Genomic DNA, 12391 nt, shown 5'->3' with positions numbered 1-12391 from the left:
TATATAGACTTTTTAACTTCTAGGTTAAATTTATTGCCAAGCATTTTATTCTTTTGGTTGCTATTGTACGTGGGATTGTTTTCTTTTTCTTTTTTTAAAGATTTATTATTTACTTGAAAGTCAGTTACACAGAGAAGGAGAGCCAGAGAGGCAGAGAGGTGTTCCATTCGCTGGTTCACTCCCTAATTGGCCGTAATTGGCTGGAGCTATGCCAATCTGAAGCCAGGAGCCGGGAGTTTCTTCCGGATCTTCCACGCGGGTGCAGGGGCCCAAGGACTTGGGCCATCTTGCACTGCTTTTCCTGGCCATAGAAGAGAGCTGGATAGGAAGTGGAACAGCCAGGACTCGAACCGGTGCCCATAAGGGATGCTGGCACTGCAGGCAGCGGCTTTACCAGCTACGCCACAGCGCCAGCCCAGGGATTGTTTTAATTTCTTTTTAGTTAATTGTTAATGTATAAAACCTCAATTGTTTTTTTGTATGTTGATTTTGTATCCTACTATTTAATTGAGTTAATTTATTAGCTTTAACAGTTTATTTGATGGAATATTTGACATAAAGATCGTGTAATTTACAAACAGAGATAATTTTTATTCCTTTACAATTTGCATGCTTTTTATTTATTTTTCTTGTCTAGATAAAACTTCCAATACTCTGCTAACTAGGCATCCTTGTCTAGTTCCTGATCTTAGAAGAAACCATACGCTTCCAGGCCAGCTCTCTGCTGTGGCCAGCGAGTGCAGTGGAGGATGGCCCAAGTCCTTGGGCCCTGCACCCCATGGGAGACCAGGAGAAGCACCTGACTCCTGCCATCAGATCAGCGTGGTGCGCCGGCTGCAGCGCGCCGGCGGCAGCGCGCCGGCCGCGGCGGCCATTGGAGGGTGAACCAACGGCAAAGGAAGACTTTTCTCTCTGTCTCTCTCTCTCTCTCTCACTATCCACTCTGCCTGACAAGTGATGTTCCCCCCCTGCTGCTTAGAGATTCATCAAGCAGTGTGCCTAATGCAAGGTGGTTTAGTTGTACAAAGAATTGGACAAAATATGTCGAAGAGACTTGTAATAATTAGCACTTTTGAAAAACAAACAAAAAACCTCCTTTTAGCTTTTCAGATATGTATATAAATTGACATAGAACATTTTTATTTTATGGAATAGATTTTAATCTATTTAGTACTATTAATGTAAATTTTCTATGGCATGTCCATTAGACAACTATTACAAGATAAATGGTCAGGGGTTTCCTCAAAACCTGTATGTGAGGAAATTGCACATTATCTCAAGATTTGGGGGATTCTAGAAAATTTCAGACCATGAATGTTTCCATGTTTTTCTAATGGAATGTGAGAATTTATTTTTATTTTATTCTGAAGGACTATAAGGAAGGGATACGTGATTTTAAAAAACCCATAAAAGGTGAAATACATTTGAAGTCTCGTTGTAGACTTTATATATAGATATATTTTTAAAACACTCATCTAAATGAGGTGCTTTGAGCAGTTCTGAAAATGCAGCTCCCCAAAAGCAACTGCTTTGATTTCTAAAAAATAAAAATTAAAAAGAAATTTTAAAAAATTTTAAAAAATAAATAAATAAAAAAGAAGAAACCATATGGTTTTTCACTATGGCCATGATTTCAGCTATGGCTTTTTCATAAATAACTTATTATTTTGTGTTACATTCCTTCTCTATCTGATTTATTAATAGTTTTTATTATGAAAGGATATTGAATTTAGTCACATTATTTTTCAGCATCTGTTAAGATGATCATACAGTTTTTGTCCTTCATTCTGTTAATATGGTATATCTATTATTGGTTTATTGCTTTACATATTTGACCCATTCTTGAATCCCAGGGCTAAAGAACTAAATACCACTTAGTTATGATGCATAATCTTTTTTTTTTAAGATTTATTGATTGATTTGAAAGGGAGAGTGACAGAGAGCCAGGAAGAGATAGAGAGAGAAAGAGATCATCCATCTGCTGGTTCACTCCCCAAATGGCCTCAACAGCCTGGACTGAGCTAGTCTAAAGCCAGGATTCTGGATTCCATCCAGGTCTCCCATGTGGGTGGCGGGGCTCAATGACTTGGACCATCTTCCATTGCTTTCCCAGCAGCAAGTTCAGTAGGAAGCAGAGAAGCCAGGACTCCAGCACTCCAATATTACATTGGTGACACCAGAAGTGGCATCTTAACCCACTATACCACAAAGCTGTTCTGATTTTTGATTTCTGATTTAGCCTCCTTACTCATAAATCTGTTCTAGTTTTCTATTTCTTCATGATTTGGGTTTAGTAGGTTGGAAGGAAATTCAACCATTTTTTCTAAGTTATCTAGTTTGCTGGCATATAATGGTTCATGATAGTATCATAATGCTCTATATTTCTGTGGTATCATATGTAGTGTTTCTTCTTTGTCATTAGTCTATCCTGTCTATATTTATTTATTTATTTATTCTCTGATCTTTATTTCATCCTTCATTCTGATGATTTTGAAGTAAATTTGTTATTTTTTTCCTGGTTCCTTAAGAATCAGGTTGTTTTCTTGAGATATTTCTTTTTTTCTTTACATAGGTATTTATCATCATGAACCTCTCACTTAGCACTGCTTTTTCTGCACCCGGTAAGCTTTAGTATGTTGTTTCCATTTTAGTTTGTCCAGAGACTTTTTTTAAAATTTTCCTTTCAATTTCTTTACACAGTGGTTATTGAGGAGTGTGTTAATTTTCACATTTGTGAATTTTCCAAAATTCCTTCTGTTAGTAACTTCTAGTTTTGCACCACTATGGTCAGAAAAGATACTTAAGATGTTTTCGATCTTCGTAAATGTGTTTTCTTTTTAATTAATCTTGTTAAATTTGTTAAGAACCAATGTATGATCTATCTTAGGCAATGTTACATGTATGTTTGAGGAGAATTTATATTTTGTTGCTGTTAGATGGAATATTCTGTATGTATCTGTTAGGTCCATTTGGACTATACTGTTATTCAAGTCCAGTGTTTACTGATTTTCTGTTTCAGTGATTCTATTCAAAGTGAGGGGACTGGCATTGTGGTACAACAGGTTAAGCTACCACCTGCAGCACCAACAACCCATATGGGCACCAATTCAGATCTCAGCTGCTCCACTTCTGATCCAGCTCCCTGCTAATGTGCCTAGGAAAGCAGCAGAACGTTGCCTAAGTCCTTGGGTCCCTGCACCCACTTGGGAGACCCGGAAGAAGCTCCTGGCTCCTCTCTCTTTGTCTCTCCCTCCCCCACCTCTCTGTAACTGCCTTTCAAATAAATTTTTAAAAATCTTATAAAAGAGAAAGTGGATGCCGAAGAGCACATCTATTATTATACTGCTATTTCTTCCTTCAATCCATTTAATATATACTTTATACAATAATCAAAATGTGTCTACTAATATACACAACTTTCTTCCCTCAACTATTCCCAATTTCAAAAGATGGCAAGAATTGCCCATACACACCACAGTAGTCAAATATCTGCTCTGAATAGAATTGTGTTCCAGCATATGTGCAATTCAGGGGCACACACATGGGCAGACAAGGCTGGAAACAAAGGTATCAGAGCAACTCCAAGTGAGGGTGAGCCTATCACATCATTCAGAGATGGAATTGGGCATGTGCACATGGTGAGAGTCAGAGAGTGGTATTCATCTTCTCCATGCTAACGTGTTCCTCAAATGTGAGCAGTACTGAACTTGTAATGGTTTTTGTATTTTAAAATGCAATATGGTTTTCTTGCCGCATAGTTCTCCACTCACACCAATGACTTCATCCAATGCACCTGCCAAATGTCTAGTTCAACAATGGGAGAAGATGACTCACTATTCAGTAATTGTGACCAAACACATCTGTTGCCTTGTTTTCTGAACTTAGAACCTAACCTCAGAGCAAGACGTTGTTCCACTGTACTACAGAATTTTCCCTGACTGCCTCGCATTTTATACAGTTTTGTTGGAGATATTACATATAAGAGTATTCTCCTATTCTAATGAATTCCATGAAAAACAGGCCCACTGACAAATAAAAGAGAATGATGACTTCAAAGAAAGTGACAGAGGATATTCTTGTCAATGCAAAACGTGCAAACTGCACATTAAAGAATGAAAACTTCCATAACCACATTTCTTTACAATTCCTTGAGACAATGAAAGCTTTTAGTGTTCAGGAAAATAGTCAAGTAAAGCAGCAATAAGGAGACTGTGAGTTATTCAAGGAGAATAATGTCTTGAAGGAGAGGGTTGGTAATGCAGAAGAAAAAGTGGTATTCTGTAAGCAGCCGTGGCCTCCCCTGCTTGACAACCAACTGTTTGGTGATTGTAGGAATAACATTACACATGGAAGTTTTCTTGGAAGAACAGAACACAGGTAAAGTTAAAGCTATAGAATGCTACAGGGTAGATGAGATGCAGCAGAAAATTGAACTACAACAGGTTCAGCCTATAAGGTCACATCAAACACAGGAGGGAGAGGCTAATGCTGGCCACAGTGCTTCTGACTTTGTGTCTGCAATGCCTGGCAAGACAAGCTCCTTATCTGGCAATCCTGTGAGTAGATAATAGAAGAAAAGATTGATGGCCATTGTTGCTAGATGGACAGGTGCAAAGAACTGTTAACCCAAAGACCAGTGGAAAATATTATGCCATCTCTTATAATTATAGCATTCCGTATTGAAGTGAAACTGTTTTACTAAAGAAAAAATAATCTTTTACTTTCCGTTTAAAATGAGTTTCAAACCATAAGTGAAAAGTTAACATACTCAAAAGCTCTTAGTTCCCAAGTACACTATAAAATTTTGTAATTCTCTTAACTTTACCATACCCAGCATTCACTGAATTTTAGGTTTGCGTATATTTTTGACTTCCTGATTCTTGGTTGCTTAGAATGCAGAGTAAAATAAAAAAAAACAACCATAATCTTCAAGCACCTCTCTTTCATAATGCGAAACATAATGGGGCTTTTACATTTAAAATATTTGATTCTCTGTTTTTGCTAGGAGTCATTTAAGGATACAACCACTTATAAAGCAAAACTATCAAGTACTTTTATGTCTTTTTTACCATGAAAAACAAATGAATAAAATATTTTTCGAGATCCTAAGACTCTGAAGTTTGTGTTTAACACTAGAAGTTGCCCACACCCACTTCCCATTCTCACCTTGAACTCCCAGTTTTGATGAAATATATTGCCATAGAGATAGCTCTGTGTGTGGGTGTGTGTATGTGTGTGTGTCCAAACAACAAGAATTGACTTTCACAACTCTGGAGGCTGGAAGTTTAAGATTAAGGCATACTAATGCATGAACACAATGTGTAAAGATCAGACCAGGGCAACTGGCCTATCCAACACTTACACAGTTATCATTCTTTGTGTTGGAAACATTCAAAATCCTATCTACTAGCTATTGTGAGATGTCTACAGGAGAAGCTACACTCCTATACAACTGCACCCCTGTAGTTAGTCATACTCTTTTCATTTTTCCCTTCCCACACCCTTTCCAGGCTCAGGGAGCCAGGATTCTGTTCTCTACTTCTTTGAGACCTTTTTGTTAGATTCCATATTTAAGTGGGAAGACAAAATAGTTTTCTTTCTGTGCCTGACTTATTTAATATAACATCCTCCAGCTCCATCCATGTTGCTACAAATGACACTCTTTTTAACAGCTGAATAATATTCCAATGTGTATATATGAGAAGACTTCAAGAAGTTCATGGAAAAATAGAATTAAAAACTAAGTTTATTTCTATGAAAAAAATTTGAAATCCTTGTATCTGAGGAAGTTCATGGAAATGCACATAATTTAAATTACACATGGATTTCAAAAATTTTTGTACCAAAATAAACTTCTTAATTATTGTTTTCCATTACCTTTTTCTGGCATTTCCTTTTTCTGTTTATCTGATGATGGGTATCTAGGTTGATTCCTTATCCTGGCTATTCTAAGTAGTACTGAAATAAACATGCAGCTGTAGAAATATCTTTGTCATACTGCTTTCATCTGCTTTGGAGATATACCAGTGTTGGGGATGCTGGATCACAGGACAGATTTATTTCTGGCTTCTTGAGGAACCTCTATTCTGTTGCCATGATGGCTATGTGACTTTATATCCCTACTAGCTGGGCTTAACCATGCCTTTTCCTCCACATCCTCTCTAGCATTTATTCTTTGTGGTAGAGAAAACACCATTGACAGGAGGAATTCTCATCTCTTAACATCAAACACTTCTGCCTATGACAGCCAAAGCAGTTGCATGCTGCCTCTGCTGAGTGTCTTCACCACAGCTCCTCAATGCTCCAACCCTCCGCAGCAGTGGGTTATCACAGGCCCACCCCTCCTCAATTGTGGCTTCCCAGTGCCTTCCTCACCGCGGCCACCAGTGTAGGCTGTCCCATGGGACTCTCCAAGTCTGAGCACAGAGGCTGGTGTGCTACAGACACCACACAAATCTTTGTTAAATTACAGAGCAACATTGTAATGATAGAACCTTTCTTCAGGTAATATTTTCAGGGAGCCAACTGCCCATGGTTGCTGTTATCCTGGCACTGCAGAACAATGGAAGGCAAGGACACAACAGTCACATCTGGTTCCTCCTCCCATGTCTGAAAGGCATTACCGCATGTGGAATAGATGGATCCTGGCAGCTTTCTTGTCTAACTCAGGATCTCCAACGCACATCCACATGCTGACCTCCATAAACCTATGACCAGGTCTGGGTCATATTTCAGGATAGGGTGAGAATCTGTTTCGCTCTACTTCGTGACTTGGAAGTTAGTGTATATTTTATCTGTTGTAAATGTCTGTAAACCTGCATAGAGCTGTGCCTTGTTTAGATGATATCATCTACTGCCGTCTGGACAAGTGAAGGGTGAGACTGCTCACCACACTGCATCTCAACTGCAACTACAGACTGGTAGTGAACTAGGGCATCTGGCTATGAGAGGCATGAAATCTGCAGAATGTTTCTGAGCAAGCTCTAGCACTCGAAGTCCAGGTTTTAGGAGAAAGTAAATGATTAAGCCCAACACTTACAGAAGGTAGAAACACAGGACATGCACTTCATCAAGGAACATTTAAAGCCGATAATATCATTAAGACTAAGTACATTTTGAAATGTATTATTTTTTCTTGATCAGCCTATCACATAAATCTGTAATTAGAGACTTCTAAAATAGCTAACTTTTTTGAACACAATATGCTGTAATTGTCTATTAAGCCAATGAGTACTTAGGGACTCTTAAAACTGCTGATTACTTGCTTGCTGTGTTTTGGAAGAACAAGTAGTACCAAGGTTGCTTATGAAACTCTCTCTAAATTAGAGTCGAACTAAAAATGTGCTGTTACTTGTTCACATGAATGTCATTCATCCATCATTATATTTACTGTTCCAGATCTGATGTATGATCTTATGAATTATTATTTTATAATACAGGTGAGTTTTCATCTTTGAGTGAGTAAAATTTCTCTAATTCCACAAAGCTCCAAATGTTCATTAAACAGAGCTTTATTAATCATTCATTTCTTAATGTAGATTAAGTATTTTATCTCACTCAACAGGATAAACAATGTACCAAACCATATGGTGTATTTACAAGTCATCCTGTTGTATTTATTCATCTGTGTAATGAACCAAAGAGAATAAAAATGAGTTATCTCTTTTATCAAGTTACATCCTTTATGCTTGTCTATGTTTAACAGTTAAATAAAGTAGCACTGCTTTCAAGGCCTTTAAAGCAAATTATAAAGATGATACATATATTACTGATGTAGTTTGTGTTATTATTCTATTAATATACTCTTCAATTTCATAATAATGATTCATTTAATTTACTTTGTAACGAAGCACTAAAATTACTTCTAAATATAAAAGAAGTTTAGGAAAAATGACAAAATTATTTAGAGATAGAAGACAGGAAATCTCATTTTTAGGTTTGTCAATTTTCTTTTTATGAATGTTTCCTTTGTTTGTCATGGGGGTTGTTGGGACCCATGTTCTCCTATGAGGCCTGACCCTGCTAATTCCATGGCTACTCCTCAAGAACTCACTCACTGCATAAAGAATGTGGGAAAGAACTAGAACTAGAGGAGGCCTCTGGATATGTAAGTCCATTTGGCATAAGTAATTAACCATAGACACAGAGATGATTATATAAAGTTTCTGGGAAGCCAGTCTCTGGAGAAACACTGACAGACATGCCACTCACTTTTCTTCCATTCATGAAACTTATATTGTCATGGGGACCAATGACAATTAAAACAGTAACATATTGTGATTTGCACTATCGAGAAAAGCACGTAGGGTTATGGAAAGCAGTGTGGCCAGGGAAGGCCTCTCTAAGAAGAGACCATTTGAAATGAATTCTAAAGAGTGAGAAAGAGTCATCCTTTAGTAGAGTAGATATACTGTTCTGGACATAGAAGGCAATGTATACAAAGGTCTTGGGGTGGAAAGTGTTTCTGTTCAAAGAACTGAAAGAAAGAAATGCAGCAAACAAGAGGTGAAAGGAAGACAGAGGTTTGGACACCCACATCCTTTTTCTTTTTTCACATTTACCTCCCTTTCTCACCCTTCTTCAGGCTGGCATTTGGAGTGGGCATCTACAAGTACTAAAAAGCAAGGAGGCCCAAAATGAACCACTGCTTGCTTCCTTAGGTATACTAAGGGGCAGTGGTGCATCTCCTGGAAAAGATCCTACCATTTGCAGACAGCAAAGATGGCTAGTGAAGTAGAGGGCAGGAGCCAAATTAACGTGTCCAGGTTGTACTTCTGCTTCTACACAGCTGGTGTGGAACATGGAAGGGACCCAGACTGTCGCTATGTAGTTCAGGTAGGAGGCACTGTGGCTCTGAGAGGGCTGTGAGGTGAGCACATGCCAGGTGTCAAGACAGAAAAGCCACACACAGAGAGTCTTGGGCACTAGACTCGGGCTATTTTGACATATAAATCCTAAGCATTCCTACAGGCCAAGCAGGGAGTTTCTCTTCGATGAAAGATCAGGCTCTGTTTTCCCCTGGAAAGAGTTGCTCTGCTGCGAGCTGCTGCTGACTGTGAGTGGCAAGGGCTGCTGCAGAGGCTCTGGGGACAATGAGGCTTCCCTGTGATGCCATCTGGTTTCCATTACTGCCACCCTCGTCCCCTCAGATGCTGGTGCTGCAGAACAGAGGACATCATCTCTTTCTGGAAACCCAAAGGCACTCTCTCACACGGAGGGGTAAGGTGGAGAGTCACGTCTCATCGTAACAGTGCAGGCCACATGGCTCCGGTCAAGTCAGTAAATGCATGCTTACCAGGGCCAGAGAGCCACCTCTCTCCAGCCAACCATGCCCATCATTTCATTTCCTTGCCTCTGAATGAGCTCTGACAAACTCTCATCATTGTGTCCATTTCATACTCTACACCCCTACCTTGGGTGGCTCCCAAGAAGGATTTGCTTTGGGCTGACTCACCCTTCTGGATAAGATGAATCCAATCAGCTCTCCTACATCTGCCTATTTTTATACCAGAGCTGAGAGAGCAGCTTTGTTCTACTCAGCACTGAGAGAGGAGGTGTACACATCAAAACAAGAAGCCAGCCTAAGGTGATGTGATGTTTCCCCACCCAGGACATACCAGCACATGCCACATGGCTCTCTCTGGAGGGCCCAGCAGCCACCAGCTACTCTGTACCCCACCAGATCTTGTCACTGCATGTCAGCTCTTTGTCACTTCAGAACAGGCACATAATATGTACCCTGGTGAGAGAAGTCTATTAGTTACCAAGTGGTGCATCTAAATCTGTATTTAATTAAAATATGCTCCTTTTGTTTCAAGCTGTATCTACCATATTAGAGGAACTGGAACTAGGCAGCTTATTATTTTATCATTTTTTTATTCCTAGCTTAAAGCATTAACAAGAATTTCCACATGATCAATTATTTTATTCTAATTCTGACTTCTAAAAGGGTATTTAAAACAAGGGTTAGAGATGCAGGGAGGGTGGACTACTTATAGAATTACATTATAAAATGTAGGAAGTCAGAAAAGCAACCGGAAGTTGGACACTCACTCACTGAGGGTCCACCATGCACGCAATGGGTGGAGGACATGACTGAGTCATCAGGGTCTACAGTAGGAGGGAGCTTGGTGTCCACAGAGCTGGAAGGTGAGAAACAGACACATTCCATTCTAGACCCCCCAATGAGCACTGGTGGGCATGCACTTGCCACCAGCAAGAGCAGCACTGGCTCCAAGGAAGAACAATAAATCATAGGGAAACCCCGCTCTGGGGAGTTTCATGGTCTAAAAGGATCATTCACTCACTCATTTGCTTTCTCTTGACTCCCAGGTCTACACTCACTCACGGTTCTGCCAAGGTGTTACAGACAGGGCAACAGAGAACCAACAGCATCATCCAGTTCCCGCCACCACAGGATAGATGGTCTCATGGGGAAGAAGGAGTGAGAGCATGGCAAAAAGATTTAGACTATTGTGCCCATCTTGAAGAGCTGCCATGAAGCAAACTAAAGAGGAGAAGGGGCTAGAGAACAGCAGGGTTGTTGTTTGGGGGAGGTGTGGTCAGGGAAGACATCTCTGGGAGGCAGTGTCTGAACCAAGCCTAAGACCATGGGAGAGCAACCGTGGCACAAATGCAAGCTGAGTTGAGGGGGTGGGGCACAGACCTCACAAGAAGGCCACTGTGGCAGATGCTCAGCGAACCAAGTCAAGAGAGGAGAATACTCTGCCAGAGTAGTGGCCACAGGCCAGTCTGTGCAGTGCATCAAGGTGACAGAGAGAATTTTGCAGGGAGTTCCATGACAGTTGGGAAGAAAGACCTAGCTACCACAACAGAAGAGAGGATAAAGTATTGGGGCAACTGAGAGGAAGGACCATCTAGCTCCTCCAGGACAACAGAGTTCTGGACAGGAGCTGGCACTTGACTGCAAAAGGCTTCATCTTGTCTGCTCAGATGCTGGAAGTGACTGGCATTAGGGTCACAGACCCTATCCAACAACAGGTTAGACTAAGAAGAGAAGGGAGAGGAGGCCAGGAGAAAGTTTCAATGCTTAATCAGAAATAAAGAAAAGTTAGAACAGAACCTAAGGGGTGAAGAGCTTTGTGCATTTGGTGGACAACAGAAAGCTACTGAACAACTTAGAATGATTTTATTTCCCTGAGGATATACTCATGGTGTATTCAGATGTTTTTTTAAAGAACTAGTTCTCAGCTGAATTTGGCTTATGGGGCTTGCACAGCTTATGTGTAAATCAATAATTCTAAGTATTATGAACCATCCAAATGTTTGTCAATATTCACTTAGCAATCAGCAGAACCTTTGTGTACTGTATGATTACAAGTATCCAGGAAAAAGCCATCCTGGTTGTGTAAGTTTTGTGAAATAAAATCAACTGCAAATTTTCTGAATTAATAAGCAGTATGGCCTGGGAAGCAAATATGCCTGTGCTCTTTGCTCCAGCCCTGTTCTTCAGTGAAGGACACCATGTACCAGACAAGCAGCCACTCTTGTGTTTAATCTCATAGGCCTGCAAAGAGATCCTGCAAATATACAGGGATGTGCCCAGAGTTAGAGCAGAATGGAAGTTTAAATCGAAGTCTTTCTGACTCCAGTGTTCATCATCTCATTTCTCAATCTTTGGTAACTTTCAAATCAAGAAATACCAGACATCCCACAGTTCAATGGGGTGAGAAATCTGTGAGCAAATAGCCAACAATGAGCTCTACTGAAAGAAGCTTAATATCAAACATAACTGGGATTACACTTTCTAAAAGGTGGAACTGAAAAGATTGCCCAAAGCCAATCCAGTCAGATAATCAAGGTAGGATGGCTTTTAGGTGCTGATGTTCTGATATCTTTTTAAGAACACCCAGGGTACACACAGCATGATGGTAAGATCATGACAACTCAACAGGGCCAAATATTTCATGTTCAGTTTTGATTGTAGCTGTAGAGGAGTCCACCATGAAGGATGGTCCAGTAAAACAGACAAATCACATCCTCATGATAAGAAAAGGAGAGCGCACTCCACTAGCAGGAAAAAGGGGTGAATTTCAGCCAAGTGTCTGTCATTAGGAAGGGCAGTGAAGAGGAAATTGTGGTTACCTTGTCACACAAATTGGGCTCCTCCCAGCTGAACTGGAACACTGACATTTTCATTCTCAACAGCTTATCTAGTTACCTTCCCAGGAACTCACACTGGGCTTTAGTGATTAAAGATTATGGTCATGGTCAAAATTTACTACCTAAGCTTTCCTGCAGAAGCTGGAAGCTATAGCATGTACTTTATTTGGCTATGTTTCTGCAATGAGATTAAATGGCATTAGAAAAACTAAAGAGACTATAATTTATTTAGAAAGTTATAATTTTTTAAAGATTTATTTATTTGAAA

At 39.9% G+C, this 12391-nt stretch overlaps 1 protein-coding gene across 1 annotated transcript in view; it reads right to left on the bottom strand.

The window, feature by feature from the left end:
- L3MBTL4 (L3MBTL histone methyl-lysine binding protein 4) overlaps nucleotides 1–12391 on the bottom strand; it is a 395862-nt gene that overhangs the window by 208275 nt on the left and 175196 nt on the right. The gene's annotated exons all lie outside the window — the stretch shown is intronic.

This window comes from Lepus europaeus, chromosome 9 (assembly GCF_033115175.1).
Source record: "Lepus europaeus isolate LE1 chromosome 9, mLepTim1.pri, whole genome shotgun sequence".
In the NCBI taxonomy this organism is placed as follows: Eukaryota; Metazoa; Chordata; class Mammalia; order Lagomorpha; family Leporidae; genus Lepus; species Lepus europaeus.
The sequence above is the reverse complement of the archived record's forward strand: the minus strand, read 5'-3'. Positions and strand labels throughout refer to the sequence as shown.